We start from the raw sequence: 27,796 nt of genomic DNA, 5'->3' as shown, positions 1-27,796 counted from the left end.
ACCTGAAGGGAAGGGGGGAGGGATCTTCTGCGAGAGGGGCAAGGGAGAAATTGAGGGGAATACAGGGGAGGGGTGATGCATTCGGGGAGACACTAAAATCTATGTAAACACAATAAAAAAAACGGACTGTATTAAGGAGTGCTCCTAACCGTTCATGGACAGTAAAGGAGAGCCAAGGAGACCTCAGCAAGAGATGGTGGGGGCATACCACTAGATGCCCATTAATGGGTGAGAAGACAAGTACAGGGATAGGAAAGCTCTTTAGTTAAATCTCTTCAGCATTTCACTGCTGGACACTTCTCTCCTGCATTTTCCTAATTCCAGGGAAGGAGTACCCAAAACAGAGATCTCTCATTCAGGAAAATGTGTGAGTGCCCAGAAATGTCATGTTCCACTGGAGCTTCACCTTAGGGACAAGGTAGATTTTAAGAAAATGGTGACAGATGTGAGTAAAGTTGGTTTTGTCACATTCCACTCCTCTTGCTTATTTGACATAAATCTTTTGTGTGGAATGGTGTTGAAGTCAGTGCAATTCTGCTGAATCAAATTAACATGTAATGAGTGCCCTTAATGCACAGAATCCCAGGAGATAGATGAGTAAGGTAAACTTGCATACTTACCTTTTACCCTTGTATGTTCGGTTACCTTTCTGCACAGATATCTTCCCTCCCTTCGTCAGTCTTGGGCCTGTTTCCTTGAGTTCTACAGCTTGCCTTTCTCTTGCTCTGTTCTGGGTTATGGAGGGTTGGCTCTTACAAATTGCATTTTCCAGGCTTCCCATTAGATTTGGCCAGTGGCAGGCACTCTGAGAACAGAGTGGGAGTTGGGGAGTGTTGAGAAGGAGAGAATGCACTACTGCTTTTTATATAAAATTTGCCTACCTGATTCAATGGAAGTTTATAGTTTCCTTGAAAACAAAGACTGGATTATTCATGTATTCAGGGATGTCTATATAATTATTGGAATCCAATTCAAAACAAAAATGTAGAGGTTCCTGTTCAAAAAGCAAGGAAAAAAGCATTTTCCTTTCCTCTACAATTTCACTCTTGACCCTTCATGCTGTTTATTTTCTACTTACCGTATGAACCCATGTATAAGATGCACCTTAATCTTGGGGCCTGAAATTTGAAAAAAAAAATGTATTAGATAAAGTTACTGAACTCAAGTTTTATTCATCATAAAATTCATACAACTCCTCATCAAGTACAAGAAAGTGGGAAATGCAAGTAAAAATAATCTACAACTGCCTGACTAGGCGGTGGCGCAGTGGATAGAGCATCAGACTGGGATGCTGAAGACCCAGGTTCGAGACCCTGAGGTTGCCAGCTTGAGTGTGGGCTCATCTGGTTTGAGCAAAGCTCACCAGCTTGGACCCAAGGTCTCTGGCTCAATTAAGGGGTTACTCAGTCTGCTGAAGGCCCACGGTCAAGGCACATATGAGAAAGCAATCAGTGAACAACTAAGGTGTCACAACAAAAAACTAATGATTGATGCTTCTCATCTTTGTTCCTGTTTGTCTGTTCCTATCTATCCCTCTTTCTGATTCTCTCTCTGTCTCTGAAAAAAAAAATCTACAACTACTGTATAAGATGCATCCAGTTTTTAGTCCCCAAATTTTTTGATAAAAAGTACATCTCATACATGTAGAAATATGGTAATATTGCAAATCGTCTGGTACAGAGATACTAAAGCAGCAAGTATAGATAGATCTTCACAGGCACCAGGAGGCCCCTCTTTAACTTAGCATGCACACATGTACACTTGCAGGGCCAGTGACCCAGGGTTCCTCTCCTGCCAGTCACCAGACCAGTGCCTCTGGCATCTACCTATTCCATGGGCTTGATGCATCAACTTCTAGTAGACAGGTGACCCCTCTACCAAAGAATATTACAATAGCTGTGCCAGGATGCAGTGGATAGGCTGACTCCACCAAGGTGCTCATCAAAAACGCTGTGGTGCTGACATCTCATGGAACTGCCACTACGCCTCATCTCACCCTGCGATGCTTTGGGGCATGTGTCCAAAACTGACCATTTCCACACTTGTGTGCCAGCCCCCATTTGGGATGGAGAGTGGCAGTGAAATGAGAAGGGGACATCTTGGAACACTAGAGGACAAAAAGCAATTCATCTTGGGGAGGTGAATATTAGACCGCACATGAGTTGAATCTCTGCATCCCTAGTGCATTCATGCTTCATTGTGTCGTAGGACTTCTCCTTATAAAAGACAAACTTAAAGATAACATTATTAGGAATATAAATATAGTGACTGCAGAGCGTAAAATCTCACACAGGACCCTGTGTGACTTTTAACTATTCACACGTCCATTAAGTGGGCCCTGCATGTATGTTTCTTCCACTGTGCCTTCCTCACTAGTTTACAAATATTAGATTATCAGTAGATGACTATTGGACTAACCACCCAGTACATGAACAGAAGAATAAATGAATAAATAATGGAATAAATGAATGAGGTAACCAACCAATTAATCAGGCTCACTCAATTATCTGTTGATTTCACTTGAACTCAAGAAATAATTGACCAGCAATTATCTGGCTTTTTTCCCGTGTCTTTCACAATCAAGATACTTTTAATGGCCAGTAAGAGAAACACTGAGGTGAAGGTGAAAACAATTTGTAGTATTTCTTTGGGGTCCAGCCCAGTGGACAGTGCAGAGGGCAGGTGAAGGGAAGAGGGTGAATGGATGGTATGGGTTCCTTTTGGTTAGGACCCAGAAGATACAAAGCTCTCAGCTCAAGTGAAGTCCTGAGGCTTCTATCCTACCTTTATATTTTAGCTGCAGGGAATGTGGGGCCCTGTGGGAGAGGCAAGAGGGACTGACAGGTATTGTAACTTATCAATATGTTAGGTAATATCTTGGATGTTTTTCATATATTGTTGTGTTGTAGCCTTCTATCAACCATGGCTATGAAGTAGCGGTTTGTGTATCCATAAAAACCAATGAGAAAATGAAGCCTTAGAAAAGTCAAATACGTTGATTAGAATTTCTCACTTATCAGTGGGACATCAAGGATTTTAAACATGATGCATTTTATTCCAAAGTCCTACAGTTTAGGATCTTTCTGCAAATAAGTGAATAAATGCATTAAGTGCACAAGAGCTTTCAAAATTATTTTATTTATTTATTTATGTTTTGACATTAGCATACCTGGAAGTCTTCCGATTTTTGTGTAGCTTCTTAAAAAGAATTAAATACTTAGATTATGGTGAAAGAATAAATGATGAAATGATAAAAATAACAAAAATCTGAAGTGTTTTCTTTGAAAACCATCATTAATAGCACCATTTAACCTGAACTGAATTCTGATCTCCTTTAAATAAAGTATTTGAAACAATGAGGAACCTCAATGGGTGGCCACCCTCCCTCATTTCTTATTTAAATAGAATTACAATTTCTTCCTTTACTAATTATTTTCTGTCTTTTATCTTCTGAAATCTGGGTGAATGGCACCTCCAGGGTATTATAAGCAAATTCTATACAAATAGTAATGCATAATTCTCCCTGTCATATTTTCTGGGCCGTGAATTCTTATTGGGTGGATTAATTTCACCTAAATGCAATTCCCTTTGCTTTTATAAGAAAAAGGAAGACTGTTCATCCCCTGTCAGTCCTGATCTCAGTTTTGGATTAGATGCTATGAATGATCAAAAGCTGCCACATTTGCTTTTCTGCCGGAAAATGACATTATATCTCTGTGTTTTTTTTTTCTTCTTAACAGGCCATAACATTTATCAAGCCTAGAAATGTTAAAATGAAGCTATTAGAAAAACGTCAATCACAACATTTTCTTCCTTTTCTAGAATAATTATTTATCTGGCGCAGTTTCTGCACAGGGCTGACTGATAGATGGAGGAGATGGGGTGTGGAATTGGGATTGCAGTTACAGTGGGAACCTTCTCCTTAAGGAATTTCCAGATTAGTACAGGAGATGAGTGTCTATGTGGAGAGCTGTCGTGAGATAACGCCGTCTTGTTCGGTTAGGGCTACTCTAATAAAATGCTATAAGCTATGTGGCTTACAAACAACAGAAATATTTTACTCACAATTCTGGAGGCTAGAAGTCAAAGATCAGGGGCAGCATGGTCTAGTTCCAGGGAGAGCTGCCTTCTGGGTTGCAGACTGTGCCCTCTTTGCTGCCTCCTCACTGCGGAACGGATGAGGGAGCGCTCTGGGTCTCTCTTTTATAAGGGCACTAATTTCATCCAGGAGAGCTCCACTTTAATGACCTAATCACCTCCCAAAACCTCACTTCCAAATACCATCATGTTGGTATTGAAGATTTATTTTTTAATTTGAACTTGAATTTAATGGGGTGATATTGGGCAGATAAGATATATTATGCTCGCTTTGGTAAAGATGATGCTGCCCACATGGAAGCCCGTCACCCAGGTGATTGGGATGGGTGTGATTGTATTAATGTGTGTTGGGGGTGGGCTGTGGGCAGGCAGGATCCTTATAGCCTGGGGCTTGGTTTTAGGACTAAGCCTTTCCCACCATTTTTGATGTGGGGTGGTGCACTCATGAGGAATCCCAGTATGCCTCAGATAAGTGACTTTGTATCAGAGACTTCCTTGTTTGTATATTGGATTAAAGGTTTTGAATCTACACTATAAAGTGGGGCAGACCGGAAGCTTGCTCTCTTGGTTCCTGAGATTAGCATTAGAGGAGAGAGTAGAGAAAGGAGAGCAGAGAAAGGTCATGTGGAGTAGAGGAGAAGCAGCCAAATGGCGGAGTGTTGAGTGAGAAGCCAGTTTGTGCAGGGAGAAGGAAGGAGATGGGGAACAGAGGTGAATAAATCTGGTGAGCTAGAAACCTTTAATTCTAGGAAACTCGGATACGTCAGTAGCTTTGTGAGTACTGAATGTGAGTGGGTTTTGGAGCCCAGTGTGTGTTTTTACTTGCCTGCCGGGTGCAAGCTAGGATTAAATATGATGGCCTACCAGTTCTTGGCTCCGTTGTTTCTTTACCGACTGTCTGAATCCAATGTGAACCTGCATGGGCCAGGCGGCTGTGATGGTGGCCTTGTATACTGGCTTCACAGGTGACATTGATCAATAAGAATATACAGGTTTCAGGTGAACATCTCTATAGCATTTGAACTGTTGATTGCATTGTGTGCCCATCACGCAAAGTCAAATAATTTCCGTCACTGTATTTGTCCCTCTTTACTCCCCTCTCTGGAATAACCACTTTACTTTTATCTATGTCCATGAATCTCAGTTTTCTATCCCACTTATGCGGGTTATATACACTGTTCATAAAAATTAGGGGATCAGGGAACGTGCAGATGCTCCAGTACTTTCAGCCTTTTGTATAGTGCATTTTCACCAATGAAATAAATGTTGGTTTTGCATCTTATTTGCATAATCAAACAACTTTCTTTGACTTGTCGTTTGCTTGTTTAATAAAAAAGTCAAATGCTTCTTTTTCTTTATCACTTCATGTTTATTTTGAAATATTCCCTAATTTTGTGAGCAGTATATTTTGAGTTTTGACTTGTGGTAAATTTCTTCCCACAGACAGGTCTAGAAAGTGTCCTAGGACAATTTAGAAGTGAGAAAGATTGTTTCCAGCTGGGAGAGACTTTGGTAAAAGGTTGTGAAAAGGACACAAAGTAAAAATGCTAGAATTAAGTCATTTCTTTGAGTCAAGGCAAATCCCCTTGAAGATTCTTTAAAGTCCATTGTTGGAATCAGATTGTTGTCTGTTATTTGGGTTTGTTTTGGTCATTGAATTTATGGAAACACCTGAGGTTGGTGAACAAAGGACCTGAGAATGCCAAAGTCTTCATTTGCTGATTTCTGAGAGATTTTGGGAAGTTGGTTTATTTACAGGCCAGCAGGGTCTTAGTTTATTCATTGTTAATTCACTCACTTATTCAGTCTTTCGCTCATATTTCTGAAGTACATTAATTGAGCACCGATAATATAAAAGGCACTGAGCTAGATTCTGCGGATAGTGTAGACAATGTGGCTAATCCAGTGGTTTTATTCTCACAACATATAATCTAGATGGTGCTACTCTAAGTGTGACTAATGGACCAGAAACATCAGCATCACTTGAGTGTTTTTGAGAAATGCAGAATCGCTGACTGCCCTAACTCCACTAAATCAGAATTTGCATTTTGACTAGATTCCCAGTTGATTCATACACATATTAAAAATTGTAGTCCTAAATGGAGTCAACAGTCTGCGAGCTAAGATGTCTGGCCCAAATCCTCAAGAGAACAGGGAGAGCATATAGATGCAAGAATTCTCTTTATTGAGAATGGTCTATGAGTTTCAAAAGAAACTTCACTTAAAATGACTAACTGAACTAAATCCTAAGTGTAAAAAGTTTGAATGATACAGACTGAAAAAAACTGATGAGCTAAGATTTTTTTTAAATCTTAAAGGAGACTGGAGAGAAATCTTAAGAGTCTCTTCCAGCAGCCTAATAATTTGGGTTCCTTGAGTTAAATATATACAATATAACCAGGCTTTCTTTCCTTGCCTAGAACCTGTCCTTTGTCAGTTCTACTTGTGCAAATATTATTTATCTTTTAGTAACCAGCTTGAATGACCCCTTCTTGTTAGAGCCTTTCTAAATATCCCAGCTGGAACCAATCTCCCTTTCCTGTGAATTTCCCCAGCAATATAATCTGTATCTCTCTATGACATTTATGTATTTCTGTCTTCATGTGCTTATATACAAGTCCATGACTTATTTCTTTCTCAATAGTGTCTTTAAGGAAAACAGGCCCATGCCCTATCTCTGATAGTTACAGCACACAGCGTATTATCATGCACACAGCAGGTCACCAGTTGTGTTTCTTAAATGAACTGAGACGCACAAATCACCACTGCATTTTTATATATGTTAAATAGAGATGCAAACACATTAACTCTGCTTGGTCAAAAGCCTTGAAAACTACCAGATAACACTGTTCATGGTTTATGTGTCATTATCAGGAATGGTTTTCTGGAAAACCTACAAACTCATAACTTGTAAGGTCCCTTTTATGGCTGCCTCTTCTTTGCGAAATAATCAAAAGATCTTTTTTCTTCCAAGGTATTGGGAGCACTCTACCCTGCTCTGCTATCGTCTGGTCTTGAAGATGCTTTCTAGGGATTCCAAGTAAAAAAGAAAACAAACCTACTCCTTGTAACACACTTTTTGTCAACTCTGATGTCTCTTTATTTAGATTTTCATCCATCTCTGTAGCCTTTCCTCTGTCACGGGTTTGTCTTATGACATTAGCCACCCTAATACATGAAATGTGTTAGAAAAACCTTGCTGGACTGCATCACCATCGCTAGCTCTTTTGCAAGCCTATCTGCTCTCTCCTTATGCGGCTTTGCTCTCTTTCTCTCTCTCTCTCTCTCTCTCTCTTTTTGAGAAACCATTTAATTATCTCTTAGCCTCTTACATTAAATAATCCCCAATTGGTATGTCAACAGCCTTTTAATAGTCTTTATTTTGTAGTTTTTTTTTTAAAAAAACATGCAGCTTCTCAATTCTTTGACTTTCTTATTTGTAGGCTGTCATGTTACCTGTCTGTGCAATGATGTGCAAATCCTCAGCTGAAGGTGACTTCCCTCAGACCTTGCTTCTCCCACAGGGGGGAGAAAAAAAATCAGTCTTTAATGAACTCTGTGCTAAAGTAGATTAGCTGTTTTCTTCAGCTAAGATGGATGATGCTATCAACATTATTAAGTCACCGGGTCTGAATTTCTCTCTGTGCAAATCCAATGTAATAAGTACTATTAAGACCCCTGTCAATCCGTCTCGCTGATGTATTATAGTGATTTGCCCAAAATCTAAAATGATACTCATCCTGGTGAAACAGTTTACTTTGTTATCTATTTGGTTTTCTTGCTTCCAAGTAACTTGACCTCACCCACTTTCATTTGGCAGTGAGTTTTTTTTTTTCTCAAAGAGTTCAAAATATGCTAGATGATCCTTGATTTGTCTAGTTACTTAAAAAAACTTAAAAATTTCTAGATTAATGAGAAATTTCTCTTATAAACTAATTTTAAGAAGTGTGATAAGGGTTTGTTTGGGGTTTTTTTGTATGTATATATATGAAGCATCTGTTCAGCATTTTTATAACCCTACCTGCTGAGGGAACAGCTCAGGTTAAAAACTGTATAGAATGTTCTGGGCTATAATGGCAGAAATGAATGAGATGGCCATGCCTATCTGAAAGAGACTGGGAGAATTTTTTTATTTATTTATTTATTTTTGTATTTTTCCAAAGCTGGAAACGGGGAGAGACAGTCAGACAGACTTCCTCATGCGCCCGACCGGGATCCACCCGGCACGCCCACCAGGGGCGACGCTCTGCCCACCAGGGGGCGATGCTCTGCCCCTCAGGGGCATTGCTCTGCCGCGACCAGAGCCACTCTAGCGCCTGGGGCAGAGGCCAAGGAGCCATCCCCAGCGCCCGGGCCATCTTTGCTCCAATGGAGCCTTGGCTGCGGGAGGGGAAGAGAGAGACAGAGAGGAAGGAGGGGGTGGGGGTGGAGAAGCAAATGGCGCTTCTCCTATGTGCCCTGGCCAGGAATCGAACCCGGGTCCTCCGCACACCAGGCCGATGCTCTACCACCGAGCCAACCGGCCAGGGCCCTGGGAGAATATTTTTCAGAACCATGGGGACTTGTTGCTGAAACTCTCCAGAGAAAAATGAACAATCTAGTAAATTTAATCTATGAGAAATTTGGAGGGATGTAAGGGTTGGGAAGGAGAGTCAAGGTAAAGTTTTCAAGGAATGTAGTAATATCGTCTATTGTTGGCTAATGTTTCCTTTACTCACAATGGCATTCTTCTGCTAATTACCCAAGTAACCCATTTCACTCACCTAAAAAAAAAAAAAAAAATAGTGAAAAAGCAATTGAAAATTTAGAGAAAAAGCTTTTAGCATTTCACTAGCATGTTAGTATTTTATCTTTCTGCTCATGGAGATTTTTAGTAACAGTATAATAACATTTTCCTTTTAATATTATGTAGACTCCTTAAAGTTAAATTTGATCCTGGGTACTTCTTTGTAACTTCTGAGAAAAATTCTGCCTTCAGATTGTTGTTTGGTTTGAATTCACTTTACAACTTAGAGCCACTTAGTGCTAGTGGGTACTTACTGACCCTTATCTGCTGACATTGGTACATTGGAATGACCTCTGAGTAATTGGAATCGGGATTTGCCTCTTCAGACTTCTAATAAGAGGCAGAAGTTGAGTATTTTCAACATCATGTCATTTTATTCACGAAAGAAATGTGCTTATGTTAATATTATGTGGCATAGAATTCTCTTGTTATTAAAAATAGGCTGGGTGAAGAATAGGGAACAACAAAAAAAGGAAAGGTAGAGAATTTTTCACTGACTCATTCCTGAATTTACTTGCAAGGAGAAAAATATTAATGGATATCAATATTCTTTTTTTGTGTTTCCATTCCTCAAAGAAGTGATGAGCCAGGCAAAGAAAGAAAAAGTTCTCGCCTGTATTTTATCTATCATTTATATACAAAATAGGCTTCTGATTAAAATACGTTTTGGTGGCTCTGAGTGGGGAGAATTTATCTGTGAAGACAAACCTTGAAAAGGACACATTTTATTATTTGGTATTATCAGTGTTACAACTCAAATTCTTTTCAGAGTTCAATCCTATATGGACTCTGTAGAATTGCTAATGTTTCCTCCTTATGTGGCTCAGATCATAACAAGGGAGCTTCATCTGAGATTCTGCATGCTCTTTGCATCTGTTTGTGTGAGTGTGTTACACTATTTTCTAATGTTTTCTCTTTTCCTCCTTCAGCAAGATTTTCTCTTTCCTAAAGAATTTTAATCTCCTGAGGTCATAAAGCTTTTTGATGCCCTCTGTTCTGCTTTAGGTAAATTCAGGGTGCAGGTTTGTTGTGGGGGAGTAGTGGGAAAGTTGTTTTTTGCCATCTATTGGAGAGTGGGAGACACGAAGGGACAGTTACACCAGCACAGATGTTTCTCTGATGTAATGGCCAGGTGGTGCTGTGAATACAAAGCTGTTACCCCAGCGCCATATTCTTGATGCTTATCTAAACAATGAAAAAGATGAGCATTGCTGTTTTTGATGTAGAAGTTTTTACGTTCAGTACATAGCCGTGGTTAGTGTGATTCATGGACCAACAGCATTGACATAACTTGAGAATGTATTATCAATGCAGAATCCCTGGTTTCCCCCAGGACTACTGAATCAGAATGTACGATTCAACAATATTCTTGGGTGATGTATATGAGTTAAAGTTTGAGAAGCACTGCTCAAGAGATACTTCTTTACTCCCTCAACAAGTTCTCCAATCATAATATTTGTAAAACATCCCTAATGACATTGTGCACCAAGAGCCATGCTGAGAGCTTTATTTTGCATCATTTCATTAAATCTTCAGAACAAACCTGAAAAGTTCCTTTTCCTTTCATCCGCATCTGAAGGTTATGCCACATATTCTCAGAGCTGGTCACACGGGGAAACATTTATTCATAAAGTAACTGGAAAACAAGTCCTTTTCCACATTCTTTTTTTTTTTTTTAATTGAGAGGAGGGGAGATCTAGAGACAGATTTTTGCATGTGCTCTGACTGGGATCCATCCAGAAACCCACGTCTGGCTGGGGCTGATGTTTGAATCAACTGAGCTATTCTTAGGACCTGGACCTGACACACAGACCAATCAAGACACTGGCTGCAGGAGGGCAAGAGGGAGAGAAGAGGGATAGGGAGGGGGAGATAAGCAGATGGCCACTTCTGTGTGTCCTGTCTGGGGTCAAACCTGGTACGTCCAAATGCCAGCCAATGCTCTATCGACTGAGCCAACTGGCCAGGGCCAACGTAGATTTTTTGTTGTTGTTGTTACAGAGACAAAGAGAGAGTCAGAGAGAGGGATAGACAAGGACAGACAGACAGGAACAAAGAGATGAGAGCATCAATTATCAGTTTTTTGTTGCACATTGTGACACCTTAGTTGTTCATTGATTGCTTTCTCATATGTGCCTTGACTGCAGGCCTTCAGCAGACCGAGTGACCCCTTGCTCGAGCCAAGCTGGACCCATTGGGTCCAAGCTGGTGAGCTTTTTGCTCAAACCAGATGAGCCCACACTCAAGCTGGCGACCTCAGGGTCTTGAACCTCGGTCCTCGGCATCCCAGTCCAACGTTCTATACACTGCGCCACCGCCTGGTCAGGCCCACGTATATTTTTGACTGTGCTTTTTAAAAGCAATGATCAATTTCTTAAAAGATTTATACAAACTAGACTAGGGGTCCCCAAATTTTTTACACAGGGGACCAGTTCACTGTCCCTCAGACCGTTGGAGGGCCAGACTAAAAAAATACTATGAACAAATCCCTATGCACACTGCACATATCTTATTTTAAAGTAAAAAAACAAAATGGAAACAAATACAATATTTAAAATAAAGAACAAGTAAATTTAAATCAACAAACTGAACTATACTCCTCTCACTGACCACCAATGAAAGAGATGCCCCTTCCAGAAGTGTGGCGGGGGCCAGATAAATGGCCTCAGGGGGCTGCATGCGGCCTGTGGGCTGTAGTTTGGGGACCCCTGAACTAGACTCTTTAGAAACTGACTTATAAACAAGATTAAGCATAGCTCCTCATAATGAAGAAAAGAGCCACATGGACCAGACCACTGGTCATGGGCATAGTCAGATCACCTCTGTCTGTTGGATACCCTGATTTGGAAGGCAGGGTAAAATCAAGAGGTTTTTTTGTTAGCTTGGAAAAAGAGTAATAAAAGTTGGCTGATAGTGAGAGAGTTAATTGATAATTCTAATGTCTACTGTTATCAAATAGTGATAACTTGATATAACTATCTCCGTTCGATGGCCACATATATGTGAAAGACATTGTCAGCTTGACTTGATCAGTGGTGCCCCTTCCCCACAATAGGATTGGAGTTTGAAAACATATCTTACCTCTACGATGAATCTTATTTTCAAATAGATCATACCATTTTATGGTTAGGTTGTAATGCTTTGATACATTTTCTCTCATCAGAGAAACCATAATCTAATCTAAACAATTTTTGAACATGATATAAAAAAACTATTCCAAATTATTTTTCTTTACTGCTTTAGTCTGTATATACTACAAAATTTTATGGGTCTTGTAGCAAACAGAATTAAAGTATTTATTATGCAGTATTTTTTATCTTCCTTAATAAAGAGAAAGAGTTACAGTTAAATTCAGTTGCTTAAGAGGTAGATAGGGCTGCATTAACAGAGTTCCCAATCTCCTAATAAAATTTAAGATCTTTTCAAGTATTCATTCATTTGACAAATATTTATATCTGTGTGCCTGGCATTGTTTTAGACACATGGGGTTTTACGTCAGCAAAATATATAAGTACTTCTGACCTCATGGAAACTAAATTTTTGTAAAAGTGTATAGAAAATTTATAAAAACAAGAAATTTATATAACAGGCTAAAATCAGTAAGTGATATGGAAAAAGTTAAAAGAGAGCAAAGAAAAAAAGAGTAGAAACACTGGTAGGTGCAAAAAAGTGTTATGTGAGCTGGTTAGGGAAGACCTCATGGAGAAGGAAGATATTGAATAAAGACTTGAAGAAGAGCAAGCTGACCAGGCAAATGTCTGGGAATGAGCATTCAAGGTAAAGACAATTGTTTCAACAAAGTCCTGAAATGGGAACAACAAACAGCCAAAAGGTCAGTGTGGTTGGAGCAGAGAGTGGGAGGGAGGAAGTAGTAGACAAAAGAGAACAAGGGGCCAAATTCTGTAGAGCTTTGTAGGCTCTAAAAAGTATTTTGGCTTTTGCCCTGTGTGAAATAAAAGATTATTGATGGTTTAGAGCAGAAAAACAACAGGATTTGACTTCTCTATAGAAAGATCATTCTGGATAATGTCTTGGAAATTAACTATATAGAAAAGACAAGAGAAAAAGCAGTTAATCAACGGTCATAATGATTTCTGGATGAGATCATGGTGACTTGGATCAGAGAAGTAGTGGGGGAGACAGGGAGGAGCAGTCAGGTGATGGGTATATTTGATGGTATAGCCAAGCTTTTCTGATGGATTGGATGTGAGGCATATGAGACAGAGAACAGTCCAGGTTGACTCTGAGTGTTTTTGGCATGAATATTTTCAACAATGGAGTTGTCATCAACTCAGATGAGGAACTCTCTGAGTGTGAGGTATTGTTTCAGGGGAGGAAGAAAGATGAAGAGTGTAGTTCTGAACATACTGAATTGGAAATATATAACAAATATTCACATTGGGTGTTAGTAGACAGTTGGGTGTAGTAGGTAGTTGTAGCTGAGTGTCTGAGATATGCGAGAGAATATGGGTTAGAATTACAATTTTGATATTTATGAACATATAGATAGAAGGTTTAAGCCATGAGACCAGATGTACCATGGGAGTAAGGGGAAAAAAAATCAAGAACAAAAAAATCAAACCCCCAAGTACCCCAACTTTTTAAAAAAATCATAAAGAAGAGAAGGAACCAGCAACAGACCCTGAGAAGGAGCTATCACGAAAATAACATGAAAGTGAGATTGCTTGATGTCCTAGAAGTCAAATGTATATACAGTGTATCAAAAAGAAGAGATGGCTCCTTGGCCTCTGTCCCAGGCGCTAGAGTGGCTCTGGTCGCAACAGAGCGATGCCCCGGAGGGGCAGAGCATCGCCCCCTGGTGGGCAGAGCGTCGCCCCTGGTGGGCGTGCCGGGTGGATCCCGGTCGGGCGCATGCGGGAGTCTGTCTGACTGTCTCTCCCCGTTTCCAGCTTCAGAAATAAAAAAAAAAAAAAAAGAAGAGATAACTTCCACCTTTGACTGTCTGTATAAAGTTGCAAAGGACTGTTTCTTTTCTCTTAAATAAAACAAACTAGATAAGCTACCAAAATCTTAGATTAAAACAAATACATCAGAAAACAGCATATAAAGAAACAAATGCACTCAATTTCGGAAAGTGATGAGCTTTTCATAGGAGAGAAAAGGAGTTTTTCTTAAACGTGGGAGAGGAATGGGAAGAGGAAAAATATGCTGTAAATGTCAGCGAGGAGAAACCAGATGAACTTTGAAGAGACTGTTATTGGCCACACGACATGTAAGGTGAGAGTCCAGAGGAGCATTTCTGGCTAACAGTTTCCAGTGGGGTTTTGTGAAGTGCACAGGTCGCACACCAAGGAAGGATAGCTGAGAGAGACCCCTGCTGAAGTGGGAAGAGAGAGCCCACCTGCAAGGCAGTCATCCTCAGAAAGCTAGGAGCATAGTAATAGAGCTGAGAGAAATCCATCAGAAGTGCTCTGGGCTTTCAGCAACCAAAGTTTGGAACTAGAAGCAAGGTAGAGTGAAATCTCACCAGTCTTCTGAGATACCCTCTGAAGGCTGGTTGAATCACAGGAAGACCAAGAAAGATTTTCCAGGGTGCAGTAAAATGGGAACAGGACTGGAGAGCCAAGAAAATTCTATGGGGCCCCGGAAGCTGGCAGCCTGATTGTAAATCAAAAGGAGACTTCTCGTTGTTTGGAATGTAAATGAACAGGAGCTGCCAGGAATCTCACCAACGTGATCAGGAGGAAAGCCCTGAGCCCATCTGTAAAATATCCTGAAAAATATTAGAACCTGCAACAGAAACCAGATCCAGTTTAACTACTGTTAAGGTCCACTCAACTACTCACTTCAGCAGCGTGATAGCAGAAAGAGGATGCTTCTTTCTGGAGGTGAGCATTACTTTAGTCTCTAATATTATGTTATGCCAATAAAATAAACTGAGACATACAAAACAAAACAAAACAAAAAAGCAAAAATGCATGGCCCATGGTCGTGAGAGGAAATAGTAAATAGAACTCTACACAGAGATAGTCCAGATCTTGTAATTATCAGAGAGGAACTTCAGCATAACTGTGAAAAGTGCTGTAAGGATCTACTGAAAAATATAGACATCATACATATAGATATGAAGGATTTTTTCAGCGATATAAAAACTATACAAAACAATAAAACAAAAACACAAGAATTGAAAAAAAAAAGATGAAAAACATGCAATACCTTTGAAGCACAATGAAGCAAAGCACAATAAACTGGGGCATGCCTGTAACTGATCCCTTCTGTAGGCTTCTCCTTAGCAGGAGATGAATTCATTTTAGCCCTTTTGTTGCGAATCCAGTATCTCAGTGGATCTGACAACCTTAACATCCAATATTTTATTTTTCAGATAAGTACAAAGCAAAGCAAAACAAAACACACTAAAGAATTTACCAGATGAGCCTTACAACAGATGGACTGCAGGAGCAGATCAGGGTACTTGAAAGACAGGTCAATAGAACACATCCAAACAAACACAAATTGGAAGAAAAAGACAAGTGGGAAAAAATAGAACAGAATAACTCCGTGGGACAATATTAAATACTCTAGTCTAGCACATAATTGAAGTTCCAGAAAGCTAGTAGAGAATGGTGTAGAAAAAATATATCTCAGTCTAGAGAAACAGGGAGAGAGAAAATTGTCTTTTCTGGAGTGTGTAATTCTAGTCACGTTTGAGGACCAACACATGGATACATATATATCCAAAGGGGATCTGTTTAGGGACTTTCCCCAGAGTTAAACTGCTAAATTTTGACATATATTGGCTTCAGATTAAAAAGTATTAATAAGGATAAACCTTAATAGGAATATGTATAGTCTAATAAAATCCCCCCCCCCCTCTCAAATAGATTCTAAAAATTTTGTCCTTCAACTAATGGATATATGAAGAAAATTGCCCTACCAGCAAGCTGATGTTGTCGTAACTAAAATGTATCATTTTAGTTTCACTTTTATATGGCTTGTTCCTGCTTTGTTTTTCCTCAGAGCTTTGAAAAATTCTGCCTGTTGTCTGGTAGGGAGAGTGTTACTGATTCAAAATTCATAACTGATAGCATGTCCGAGGAATATCCTGAAATGCAGTCAGTCTCCAGTGTTACAGAAGCGCTTATTACCCTTCCATTTTCCGTATTAGATATACTCCTGGCCTTGAGAAACCCCGTGTCAGAGTTTTTATAGCTCATAAATGTGATGAACGAAGCATGTGGCTGTTGTAGTTGTGTTTGGACTACTGTGTGTGGACTGTCCCATCATGTCACACTTCTCGCTACAGGACGATAAAAACTATTAAAGATAAGAAGTAGGGCTTTCTACTGATTGCATCTTAAAATGATGGGAAGGTCAATATAGGTCGAGAGGGCAGATTTATTTCTAAAACTTAAAAAACAGAATATAAAGATTTTTATCTTTTCATTGTAGGTATATACCTCCATAACAAGGAAAAAATATAAGAATTACATTTTATATATGAGATGGAAAAAATGCCTACCTCTTTAGCTGTGTTCCTGAAAATGGGATCCCCATCTTTGAATAATCATTGTGCTTTTAATGGCTGCATGCGTAGGCAAAATTGTCTGTGCACTTTTGCAGATTTCATTATAATTCCAAATATTTTATGTGAAGACTATTTTTTAATTGACTTCCAATGTATGGTTAGACTTTATCATAACTCCAATAGACATGTCATTTAAATAACTTAAATACCATCTAAACTCATTAGATTGATTTATCAAATGTTCAAGAATTTAGCATTTTGGGGGATTTCCATTGAAGCTAATAATGTACATTTTATCCTGTACCCCTTAAGTTTTTCTTTTATTTAAAGGTTAAAATAAATTAAATGATATTGCTCTGAATATTTTTCTAAGTTAGCCATGTCATTTTCTATACCTATTCTGGTGATACACAGAAGAATATGCCATCATAGAAAAGAAACATATATTTATTTTAATGTACTGAGATAATAGCCTTTATCAAATGTGTTAATTGTGGACCAGGATATGCTGAATATTTAAAAATATGCAATTATTTACTCTCCATAACTATACTGTAATATTGTTGTAAATTTAAGCCATGAAGAAACTGAGGCTTGAATAATTTTTAAAAACTTGCCAAGGGAACATAGCTCTAAAAAGTCACAAAGAGACTCAAAGCTCTTTCTAATCTAAAAGGCTCTGTTCCTAACCAGTAAATCATGGCACCTTGCCCAATGCCACAGGTGCATCTGGCCTGTCCGCAAGGTCATGGGCTCTAACATCTCTCATAGGGAATGAGTACTCATGAATTCTTGTTTGACTCAGTAGGTTATAATCTATTTCTATCAGAGCTTAATTTAATATTCCAAAGGTGATTTTAATGAACAGCAAAGTTTGAGAAACTCTGTACTAAGTCAGTTACTCTCACTCAACTGTATTTTTTTCCAAGGTTCACTTGTCAACTCTAGTTTATAATTGTCTTTTCTCCCATTCTTTTACTAAAATCTTAGAGGGGTTTCAGAAGGTAGTGGTGATAATGCTATGTTAATACTGACAATTGATGGCCAGAGGTTTTTAGTCATTTCAAAAAATGAATGTCAACCATTTTTTCAGAGGAAAAGCACATGTACACTAATCATTTCAAGTGAGAAAATAAACAAAGTATGTGCTAGATTTCTTTTAATATATTTTTATTAGTAGACTATAGACAGCATGTATTTTGTTTTATACACATTTACTTATTTGTTGAAACTGCCAGACTTTGAGTTTGTATCATTTCTTAACTATAGCAGGTAAAGCATTGCCTTGGTTCGACCAGTGTAAAGTGCACAGAGGATGGACTCACTTGGACTTCTCTAGTTAATGAAAAAATTAATCCAAATTTCACCTGAGACTCTGGGGCTGGTTAGCAATTCAGATGTGTTTTTCAAAAACCTGGTAGTGACTCTTTGATGTGCCTAAAATTGAACTGACTCAGCTCATGGATTATGTCACCAGTTTATCACCACAAATTCAGTATTCAAATAATTCAATTTAAAAAATCCCAGAAATAGCACAAGAGAGAAATACACCCACCAGAGAATTCCAATCACACACACACACACAAAATTAGTCAGGCTCTCTCTATATTTCTTAACTCAAGATATTAGAAATCTTATCTGTACATTATCACTATCAAGTGTACAAATAATTACAGAATTTTGGAAATTATAATTTCAAAAGTATAGTTTTATATTTTGGAAGAGGATTCTAATGAGCAGGAGTAATTACTCAGGGATCAGCATAAGATTTTGGTGGTAATACAGAATCTCTTAACTTGAAAGTTAGTTGACAAAATGCTGAGCCACAGGAAAATTTACATTAACTTTATGATGAATGGTTAAGTCTCCCAGAGGTTCTGTAAGCCAAGAGGTTCCCTACTGAGTGCTTACTCAGATAGTTCTTAGGCAGGCAAAATTATTTCTGAAATCGATGTCCTTCACCAATAAAAGCCAACTCTTTTTCTTGTCAGGTTATCACTGACAGTGTTTCTTTTCTGTAATGTGTAGGTCAGATAATGTCCTTGGGGTTGATGCTTCCAAAATAATTTTTCTTCTGATTTCCATACAAACTCTTGAGAAGTCCTGTCTCTACCCCCATTGCTCACTCCAGCCTCCTTTGCATTCCAACTCCAACCATTTGGGAAATATCTCCAAGGCATCTCAAAGACCATCATTTTTGTTCATAGAGGAGTCCAGTCATACATACTTTGGTCTTAAATTCAAATCTGTATGCTAAGAAAGAGAGAGCAAGAATTAGAGTACGTGTGAATGTAAAAGAACTTAAAAATAAATAATAACACAGGTGATAATTCCAGGCATGGACTTATGCCTGGGAACGAGTATCAGAGAGGCTTACAAAGTGATGCTCTTAGTTTTATTTTTCCTGACTTCTCAGTGTGAGAACAGTTAAGGCTGAATCAGATGATACTTACAGGGAAAGTTTTAGAAAGCGTGTATGAATAATTATAAGGGATTCTCTGCCTTAAAGCAAACAAACAAACAAAAAAGCAATTTCATGTTTTTCTAGGTAGCCATGAAAATGTGTAGATCTTCAAATAAAACATTTATGTAATGTATAATCACTGGGATGCACACCTGAAACTAATAAAGTAATGTGAGTCGACTAATTAAAAAATAAAAATGATTTTAAAATAGAAAAATAAACTTTATAATAGAACAAAAAAGGTTTGTAAAGAAATGGAAGCCAATAAAGAGAGGAATTAATATTATCTTCATAATTATCTACATAAAATTATGAATAATAAATACTCTGTATTATAGCGTTCAAATCAAATACAATAAAAAGGAAGGTGCAAGTTGTAAAGAAATATTTAAGTTCTGCAATGAAATATCGGAACAAATATATTTTTGAATGATGAAATGAATTTTCAAAAGTGATTTTAACAATATACAACTTTTACTTCTTTTGCCAAGTTTAGAATCCAACATTTTTTTAGAAGAAAATTTTTATAAAAGGGTAAAATCATGAATTTCATATATTAAAATCAAAATGTGTTAAATTACTTATTTAATTCAGCCAGGTACCAGACAAATGTCATAACTTGTTCAAAGGAGAATTCGAAAGCTAGACACTTTTATAGATCAGAAATACTGAAACAATGAACAAACGGAGGCAACATTGGTTTTACTATGTGGGGAGGCGGAGAGTGGGAAGAAGGTTGTCCTTTTACCAGAAAGAATTCAGTTGCATATCTACAGACATAATTATTTTGCAATGTTGTTTATAACTTACAGAGCTATAAAGTAACTGCCTAAAATCAGAACCAGATAATTCAGAAAATATGCTATAGGCAATGCATAGTTTTTTACAAAGTACAGACTTTTCCTGACACTGTATTGTGATTCTATGTCCTCAGGGCCTTATGACTTTAGATATTGTTGAAATAAAAGTCCCATGGCTCAATAGAGGCAATAACTAAACAATTTTTTTTCATTTTCTGTTGCATGAGGTTTTAGAACTGTTTCTATATATTTCTGCATCGCTGATTCCAAATCTAAAATCCCTTTTTGGTGCATGTTCTAGTTTTTTTACGCAATTTTAATTTCTTTTTGTTACAGTTAATGTCATACATTGCTTTTAAATTGGAGTTAAAGGGCAATGACTCTTGGATTGAACATAACAACAAGGCAATTAATGTTTTACAAACATCACTTTTACATGATTGTCATTGTTTTTAAATGTAAAAAATTATTATCTGATAAAAACACCCTCTTATTTTGTTTTAAGATTGAATCATGCTTCTTTGAGTAGGCATAAATGTAAGAATAGTCCTGACACATTCTGTTATATATGTGGCTGTTACACATTTCAATGTCAAAGGTGCAATATTTCATCATTTGTGACATGTGCATATATTGCCTATTTTCAAGTTCCCCTTGGAGATCAAGACAAGAATTGGGCTCCTCATATTGTGTGTCATATTTGTGAGGAAATGCTTCATGACTGGACAAAAGGAAAACACAAAGGAATACCTTTGGTATTCCCATGGTTTGGCATGAACCTAAGGACCACAGCAGTGACTTTTATTTCTGTCTGATCCATACAAAGGGCATCGGCAAGAAAAAACAGCATATGATCGCATATCCTAATATTTCTTCAGCAATATGACCTGACACTTCAGCAATATCTCACACTCTAAGACACTCCCGGTTCCAGTTTTTAATGGTTTTATTTCTTCAAAGGACAAAGAAAGTGAACATGGTGATCAAGTGTATTTTGATAAGATACATGAGGAAATGGTTGTAGAATCTGAAGGGTCTACTTCTGATGCCAAGCAATCATTAACCCCTCCGCAGTTTAGCCAACCCGAATTGAATGACTTAGGAAGAATGACATAAAAATTGTCCTCGACTTTCTGAAGTATGAAGAGCATAATTGGATCACTTGTGTGGATCTTAAAATGGTAAATTTCCTGCTAGAACAACAGAGAGGTTTCACGAAATATCCTTGCTTTCTGTGTTTGTGGGATAGCCGAGCTCGGGAGAAACACTGGACACAGAAGGAGTGGCCGAAACATGAAGCTCTGAAAGTAAGGATGCAAAATATTGTGAATGAACCTGTAGTTAATCGAGACAGGATCATTTTTCCCCCACTTCACATCAAACTGGGCTTAATGAAGCAGTTTGTTCAGGCTTTGAATAGAGAAAGTGAATGCTTTCAACATATTATTTCTGCTTTTCCTGCCTTGTCTTTCAAGAAGATAAAAGCAGGTGTGGACCTCAAATTTGAACCCTCATATGTGATGAAGAATTTTCCAGGAAGATGAATAAGGAGGAGAAAGCAGCATGGCAATCTTTTGTGAAAGTTACAAAGAACTTCCTTGGCAACAAAAAGCAGACAACTATGAACTTCTGGTTCAAAGGATGCTGTAGGTTTTCTGCTACATTGCATGTATTGATAACATGAGTGTTAAGATTCACTTCCTGAACAGTCAGCTTGATAAGTTTTCTGAAAATCTTGGAGCTGTTAGTGCAAAGCAGACTATTGCTGGAGCATCAAATGAGATTGTCCTCAACAAATACACAAGCACAAGAGCTACAAATGCAAATTTTTGCCTGAATAGAATTTAAATAAGTTTTGTGCAAATTTTGTAATTAAAATAAGTGTTTTAATATGTTCTATTTTAAAATTGTAGACAATTTCTGATGCAATTATATCTTTTAGTTTATTTACTGCATTATATAAATTATATTTTTACAAAGATGATGCCCAAGAAGACATTCTACTTCATTATGTTAAACTAAATGTTGAAAATTTTACAATAAGATGAAAACCCAAAGTCTTGAATCGCAACAAAAGTATAGCTTACAGAGAAAAACTAATGTCAGATTTGAGATCAGCACACTCGAATTAGGTAAGAAAAGTGTTTTTGTGGATGCAACAATAATTTTGTTCCCCACTGTGACGCATCCTTTAGCTACAGCCTAGATTTCATAAACAAGGGTACATTTGAAATGTAGATAAGTAGAGATGCACCAGTAAATGGGGAAAGAGCTTAGAATGGAAACATAGGTGTTAAGGATGAGCTTTACCTATTTCACAATTTTCCTGAAATTTGTCTAGATTTATTTCTCTTTGTTTCTACTTCTTGAGTATCCATAAGTCTATTTGACTTGACTCATTTTAGCTCATATTTGAAGATGGATTTTTGAGTTAAAAGTTTTTAAAGCAATGAGACATTATACACAAAAATGGTTTGTAAATTAAAAAGTGCTAAATAACTGCAAAGGGTTATTAGTATTAGGGAATTATACATATGATATATTTAGTGAAGGCTCATTTCTTCTTTATTTCTGTTCCTTTTTGTGGCTTTCCATTGCCCTCAAAATCCCAACTAACATTCTTATCACAGCTGGAGTAAGCTGTTTGCAAAGGCGGCCTCAGCAGTTCCTCAATCCCTCTCCCATATTTCTTTGAGATGCAGACTTGTTGCTCTATCCACAAGGGGGATGTGTGTGCCTATTTTTTTCTCCTCGAATATTGGCTGGCCTTGTCATTTACATTGACTAACAGAATGTAGCTAAACTGACATCATGTCACTTCAAGTCTAGACCTCAACAGGTCTTAAAGCTTATGATCTTGTTCTCTTGAAACTCTTCTGTCACCATGTGAAGCAGCCCAGCCTTGCCTGCTGGAGACACACGGCATCACTAACAGCCAGCACCAGTCACCAGGTATGTCAGTGGAGGAGTCCTCTTAGACCATTCAGGGGTCCCCAAACGTTTTACACAGGGGTCAGTTCACTGTCCCTCAGACCGTTGGAGGGCCGCCACATACAGTACTCCTCTCACTGACCACCAATGAAAGAGGAGCCCCTTCCAGAAGTGCTGTGGGGGGCCAGATAAATGGCCTGAGGGGGCCGCATGCGGCCTGTGGGCCGTAGTTTGGGGACGCCTGCATGAATCTCCAATGGAGACTACAGAAGAATGAGTGACACCAGGTGAGACCAGGAGAAATACCGCTCAACTGAGCCCAGCTGCAAATGTTGGGCAAATAAACTAGCTGGGGCTATAAGCCACTACTTTGGGGGTGATATCTTTTACAGCAAGAAATCACTGAAACATAGCCTTTAAAATTTTCCTTCTATAATTTAGATCCCATCTACCCTTTCAAAGTCATCCTCTACCATTCTCCTAGGATATTAGGCTCACCCACATCAACGTCACTTCCCTTTGGTCTTAAAAGTACCAAGTTTTATATTTGATATTCTACAATTTGCTCTTCTTCCCTTCAACCCTCCCTCCCACACACATATGCATTATTATTCATGTTTGTTTACAGTCTATCACTTTTTCTTTTTTAAAATTTATTTATTTTAGATTTTATTCATTTTAGAGAGAGGGAACAGAGAGAGAGAGAGACAGATAGACAGACAGACAGATAGTAATAGAGAAGGGGGGAGGAGCAGAAAGCATCAATTCCCATATGTGCCTTGACCAGGCAAGCCCGGGGTTTCAAACAGGCAACCTCAGTGTTCCAGGTCGACGCTGTTTCCACTGTGCAACCACAGGTCAGGCTACAGTCTATTACTTTTTTGAAACACCTTTTTCTAACCCAAAGATAGCTAGGATTACCCATATTTATCTTAGTATCACTTATAGCACTTATCACAATTACAGTCATCAAGTTTTTGAAAATAGCGTCTTCTCCGGTTGACAGTGAGTTCCACAAGGGCAAGGATGACATCTATCGTAACTCCTGCTGCATCCCTAGCACCTAGTTCAGTGCCTGTGACACAGTAGCCTCTTTGTAGGTATAAGTATTTGTATATATATTGTAGGTACAAGTATCTTCTGAATGAGTGTTTTCTTATTATCGTCATTATTATGTTTAGCCTGTGAAAATGAATTTCCAGTGCTGGGAAAATGTACTGGGTGCTGCACTGTGTGATTTTATAAAGTCACTGATTGAACAGCTGTCATTCGATAATTTTTCTTTCTTTTTTTTATCTTGAAAGAATTGGCAGCTCTGTTCTGTTGATTGTTAAATACAGAAAACTGGAAAGAGCTGGTTTTTTTGGAGGAGAAGGGAGTGGTCATCAATATCAATACAAAATATTTTACTCTTAAAGATACAAGAAAAGGGTGTCACAGTCTTAATCAAAAAGAGAATGCCATGCCTCCCCTCCCCCAAAGAAATGTCTGTCACCATAAACAACTGTTAAAACTCAAACTCTAGAATAAATCTATATTTTTTAGGATTTGTAACTGGAATATTTAGGTCCACCATAAACATTTTTATTTCCTAAACAGTGCTGCATGGCATGTCACTATTTTAGAGAGGGTGGCTGGGCTTAAACTTTCTGCTATATATCAGTAAAATGGGTGCAGTAGTGGAACTTCATAACCTTCAAGTCTCCTATGAATTGCCAAAACAGCAAAGTCTTATTACTGTTTATCAGGACCGGTGGTTTTATGGCCTCTTGATACTGCCATTTATGATTCTACAGGAAACATGGCAGGAATGGCTTTGCCTCAGGTCAGGGGCTTTACGGGGTTTCCATAGTGCCAAATGGTGAAGAGTTGTATATATTTTTGAATGTGGTCTCCTAAGATTTTAAAAAGAATAGAGGAGTCTTGGCTGCTGAATTCTGTGCTAACTCTGTGAGATAAGACAATTCGCTCAAGTTTTCCTATCCTCAGCTTATTCATCTGCAAAATGGGAGTGGCTGTGTTGAGTGCTGACTAAGGTCACTTGTGCCTGTAATAGCCATAGATGATATAGTTTATAGTCTCTCACATCTGCATCTAATGGGGAGCAGGTGTTGGCATGCAGATTTCTAGGCCCTTGCTCATATCTAACAAAGCAAAATACAAAGGTGTGGTTAATTCAGGGAAATGTATTTAATTTTATTTTTTTCCATTAATAATTTTTTTATTAATTTAAATGGAGTGACATTGATAAATCAGGGTACATATGTTCAGAGAAAACATCACCAGGATATTTTGACATTTGATTATGTTGCATGCCCATCACCCAAAGTCAAATTGTCTTCCATCACCTTCTATCTGGTTTTCTTTGTGCCCCTTCCCGCCCCTCCCATCTCCCTCTCCTTCCTCCCTCCTCCCCAGTAACCCCCACACTCTTGTCCATGTCTCTGAGTCTCATTTTTATGTCCCACCTGTGCATGGAATCATATAGTTCTTAGTTTTTTCTGATTTACTTATTTCACTCTCTATAACATTATCAAGGTCCATCCATGTTGTTGTAAATGATCCGATGTCATTATTTCTTCTGGCTGAGTAGGATTCCATAGTATATATGTACCACATCTTCTTTATCCATTCATCTATTGAAGAGCTTTTTCATTGTTTCCATGTCTTGGCCACTGTGAACAATGCTGCAATGAACATGGGGCTGCATGTGTCTTTACGTAGCAATGTTTTTGAGTTTTGGGGGTATATACCCAATAGAGGGATTGCTGGGTCATATGGTAGCTCTATTTTTATTTTTTTTGAGGAACCGCCGTACTTTCTTCCATAATAGTTGTACTACTTTACATTCCCACCACAGTGGATGAGGATTCCTTTTTCTCCACAGCCTCTCCAACATTTGTTATTACTGCTCTTGTTGATAATAGCTAATCTAACAGGTGTGAGGTGGTATCTCATTGTAGTTTTGATTTGCATTTCTCTAATAGCTAATGAAGATGAGCATCTCATTTCTTCCTGGGAGAAGTGTCTGTTCATGTTCTCTTCCCATTCTTTTATTGGATTATTTGTTGAGTTTTATGAGTTCTTTGTATATTTTGGATATTAGGCCCTTATCTGAGCTGTTGTTTGAAAATACCATCTCCCATTTAGTTGGCTGTCCATATGTTTTGCTGTCAGTTTCTCTTGCTATGCAACAGCTTCTTAGTCTGATGGTAGTCCCATTCATTTATCTTTGCCTTCACTTCCCTTGCCTTTGGAGTCAAATTCATAAAATGCTCTTCATAACAAAGGTCCATGAGTTTAGTACCTATGTTTTCTTCTATGTAAATTATTGTGTCAAGTCTTATATTTAGGTCTTTGATTCATTTTGAATTAATTTTAGTACAAGGGGACAAACTCTAGTTGAGTTTCATTTTTTTTGCATGTGGCCTTCCAGTTTTCCCAGCACCATTTGTTGAAGAGATTTTCTTTTCTCCATTGTATGTTGTTGGCCCCTTTATTGAAAATTATTTGACCATATATATGTGGTTTTATTTCTGGACTTTCTATTCTGTTCCATTGGTCTGAGTGTCTATTTTTCTGCCAATAACATGCTGTTTTGATTGTTGTGGCTCTATAATATAATTTAAAGTCAGGTATTGTAATGCCCCAGCTTCATTCTTTTTTCTTAGGATTGCTTTGGCTATTCGGGTTTTTTTTTTTGTTTTTTTTTTTTTGTTTGTTTGTTTTTCATTTTTCTGAAGCTGGAAACAGGGAGAGACAGTCAGACAGACTCCCGCATGCGCCCGACCGGGATCCACCCGGCACGCCCACCAGGGGCGACGCTCTGCCCACCAGGGGGCGATGCTCTGCCCATCCTGGGCGTCGCCATGTTGCGACCAGAGCCACTCTAGCGCCCGGGGCAGAGGCCACAGAGCCATCCCCAGCGCCCGGGCCATCTTTGCTCCAATGGAGCCTTGGCTGCGGGAGGGGACGAGAGAGACAGAGAGGAAAGCGCGGCGGAGGGGTGGAGAAGCAAATGGGCGCTTCTCCTGTGTGCCCTGGCTGGGAATCGAACCCGGGTCCTCCGCACGCTAGGCCGACGCTCTACCACTGAGCCAACTGGCCAGGGCTATTCGGGTTTTTTTATAGTTCCGTATAAATATGATGATTTTTTGTTCCACTTCTTTAAAAAAATGACATTGGAATTTTGATGGGAATTGCATTAAATTTGTATATCGCTTTGGGTAATATAGTCATTTTGACTATATTCTTCCTATCCAGGAACAAGGAATATTTTTCCTTTCATTGTATCTTTTTCGATTTCCCTTAACAATGCTTTGTAGTTTTTATTATATAGGTTCTTTACATTCTTTGTTATGTTTATTCCTAGCTATTTCTTTTTTTTTTTTTTGCAACCATGAAGGGGATTATTTTTTTGAGTTCATTTTCTGATGTTTCATTGTTGGCATATAGGAAAGCAATGGACTTTTGTATATTAATTTTGTATCCTGCGACCTTACTGTATTGGTTTATTGTTTCTAGTAGTCTTTTTGTTTAGTCTTTGGGGTTTTTGATGTATAGGATCATATCATCTGCAAATAGTGAAACCTTTACTTCATCTTTTTCAATATGAATGCCTTTTATTTCTTTGTCTTGTCTGATTGCTCTGGCTAGAACTTCCAGCACTATATTAAATAAGAGTGGAGAGAGTGGACAACTTTGTCTTGTTCCTGATTTTAGAGAAAAAGTTCTCAGTTTTATGCCATTTAATATGATGTTAGCTAATGGTTTATCATAAATGGCCTTTATTATGTTGAGATATTTTTCTCCTATACCCATTTTGTTGAGTGTTTTAAACATAAAATGATGTTGTATTTTATCGAATGCCTTTTCTGCATCTATTAATAGGATTATATGGTTTTTGTCCTTTGTTTTGTTGATATGATGTATTACATTAACCATTTTACGTATGTTGAACCATCCTTGTGATTCTGGGATGAATCCCACTTGATCATGATGTATAATTTTTTAATATGTTGTTGTATTCGATTTGCTAGTATTTTGTTTAGTATTTTAGCATCTGTATTCATTAGTGATATTGTGTCTGTAGTTTTCTTTTTTTGTGTTGTCCTTGCCAGGTTTTGGTATGAGAGTTATGTTGGCCTCATAGAATGTGTTTGGAAATATTGCTTCTTCTTCAAAGTCTTCTTTGAATGTCTGATAGAATTTATTAGTATAGCCGTCTGGGC

Source organism: Saccopteryx leptura, chromosome 10 (assembly GCF_036850995.1).
Source record: "Saccopteryx leptura isolate mSacLep1 chromosome 10, mSacLep1_pri_phased_curated, whole genome shotgun sequence".
Taxonomy (NCBI): domain Eukaryota; kingdom Metazoa; phylum Chordata; class Mammalia; order Chiroptera; family Emballonuridae; genus Saccopteryx; species Saccopteryx leptura.
This window is presented reverse-complemented; position numbering follows the sequence as displayed.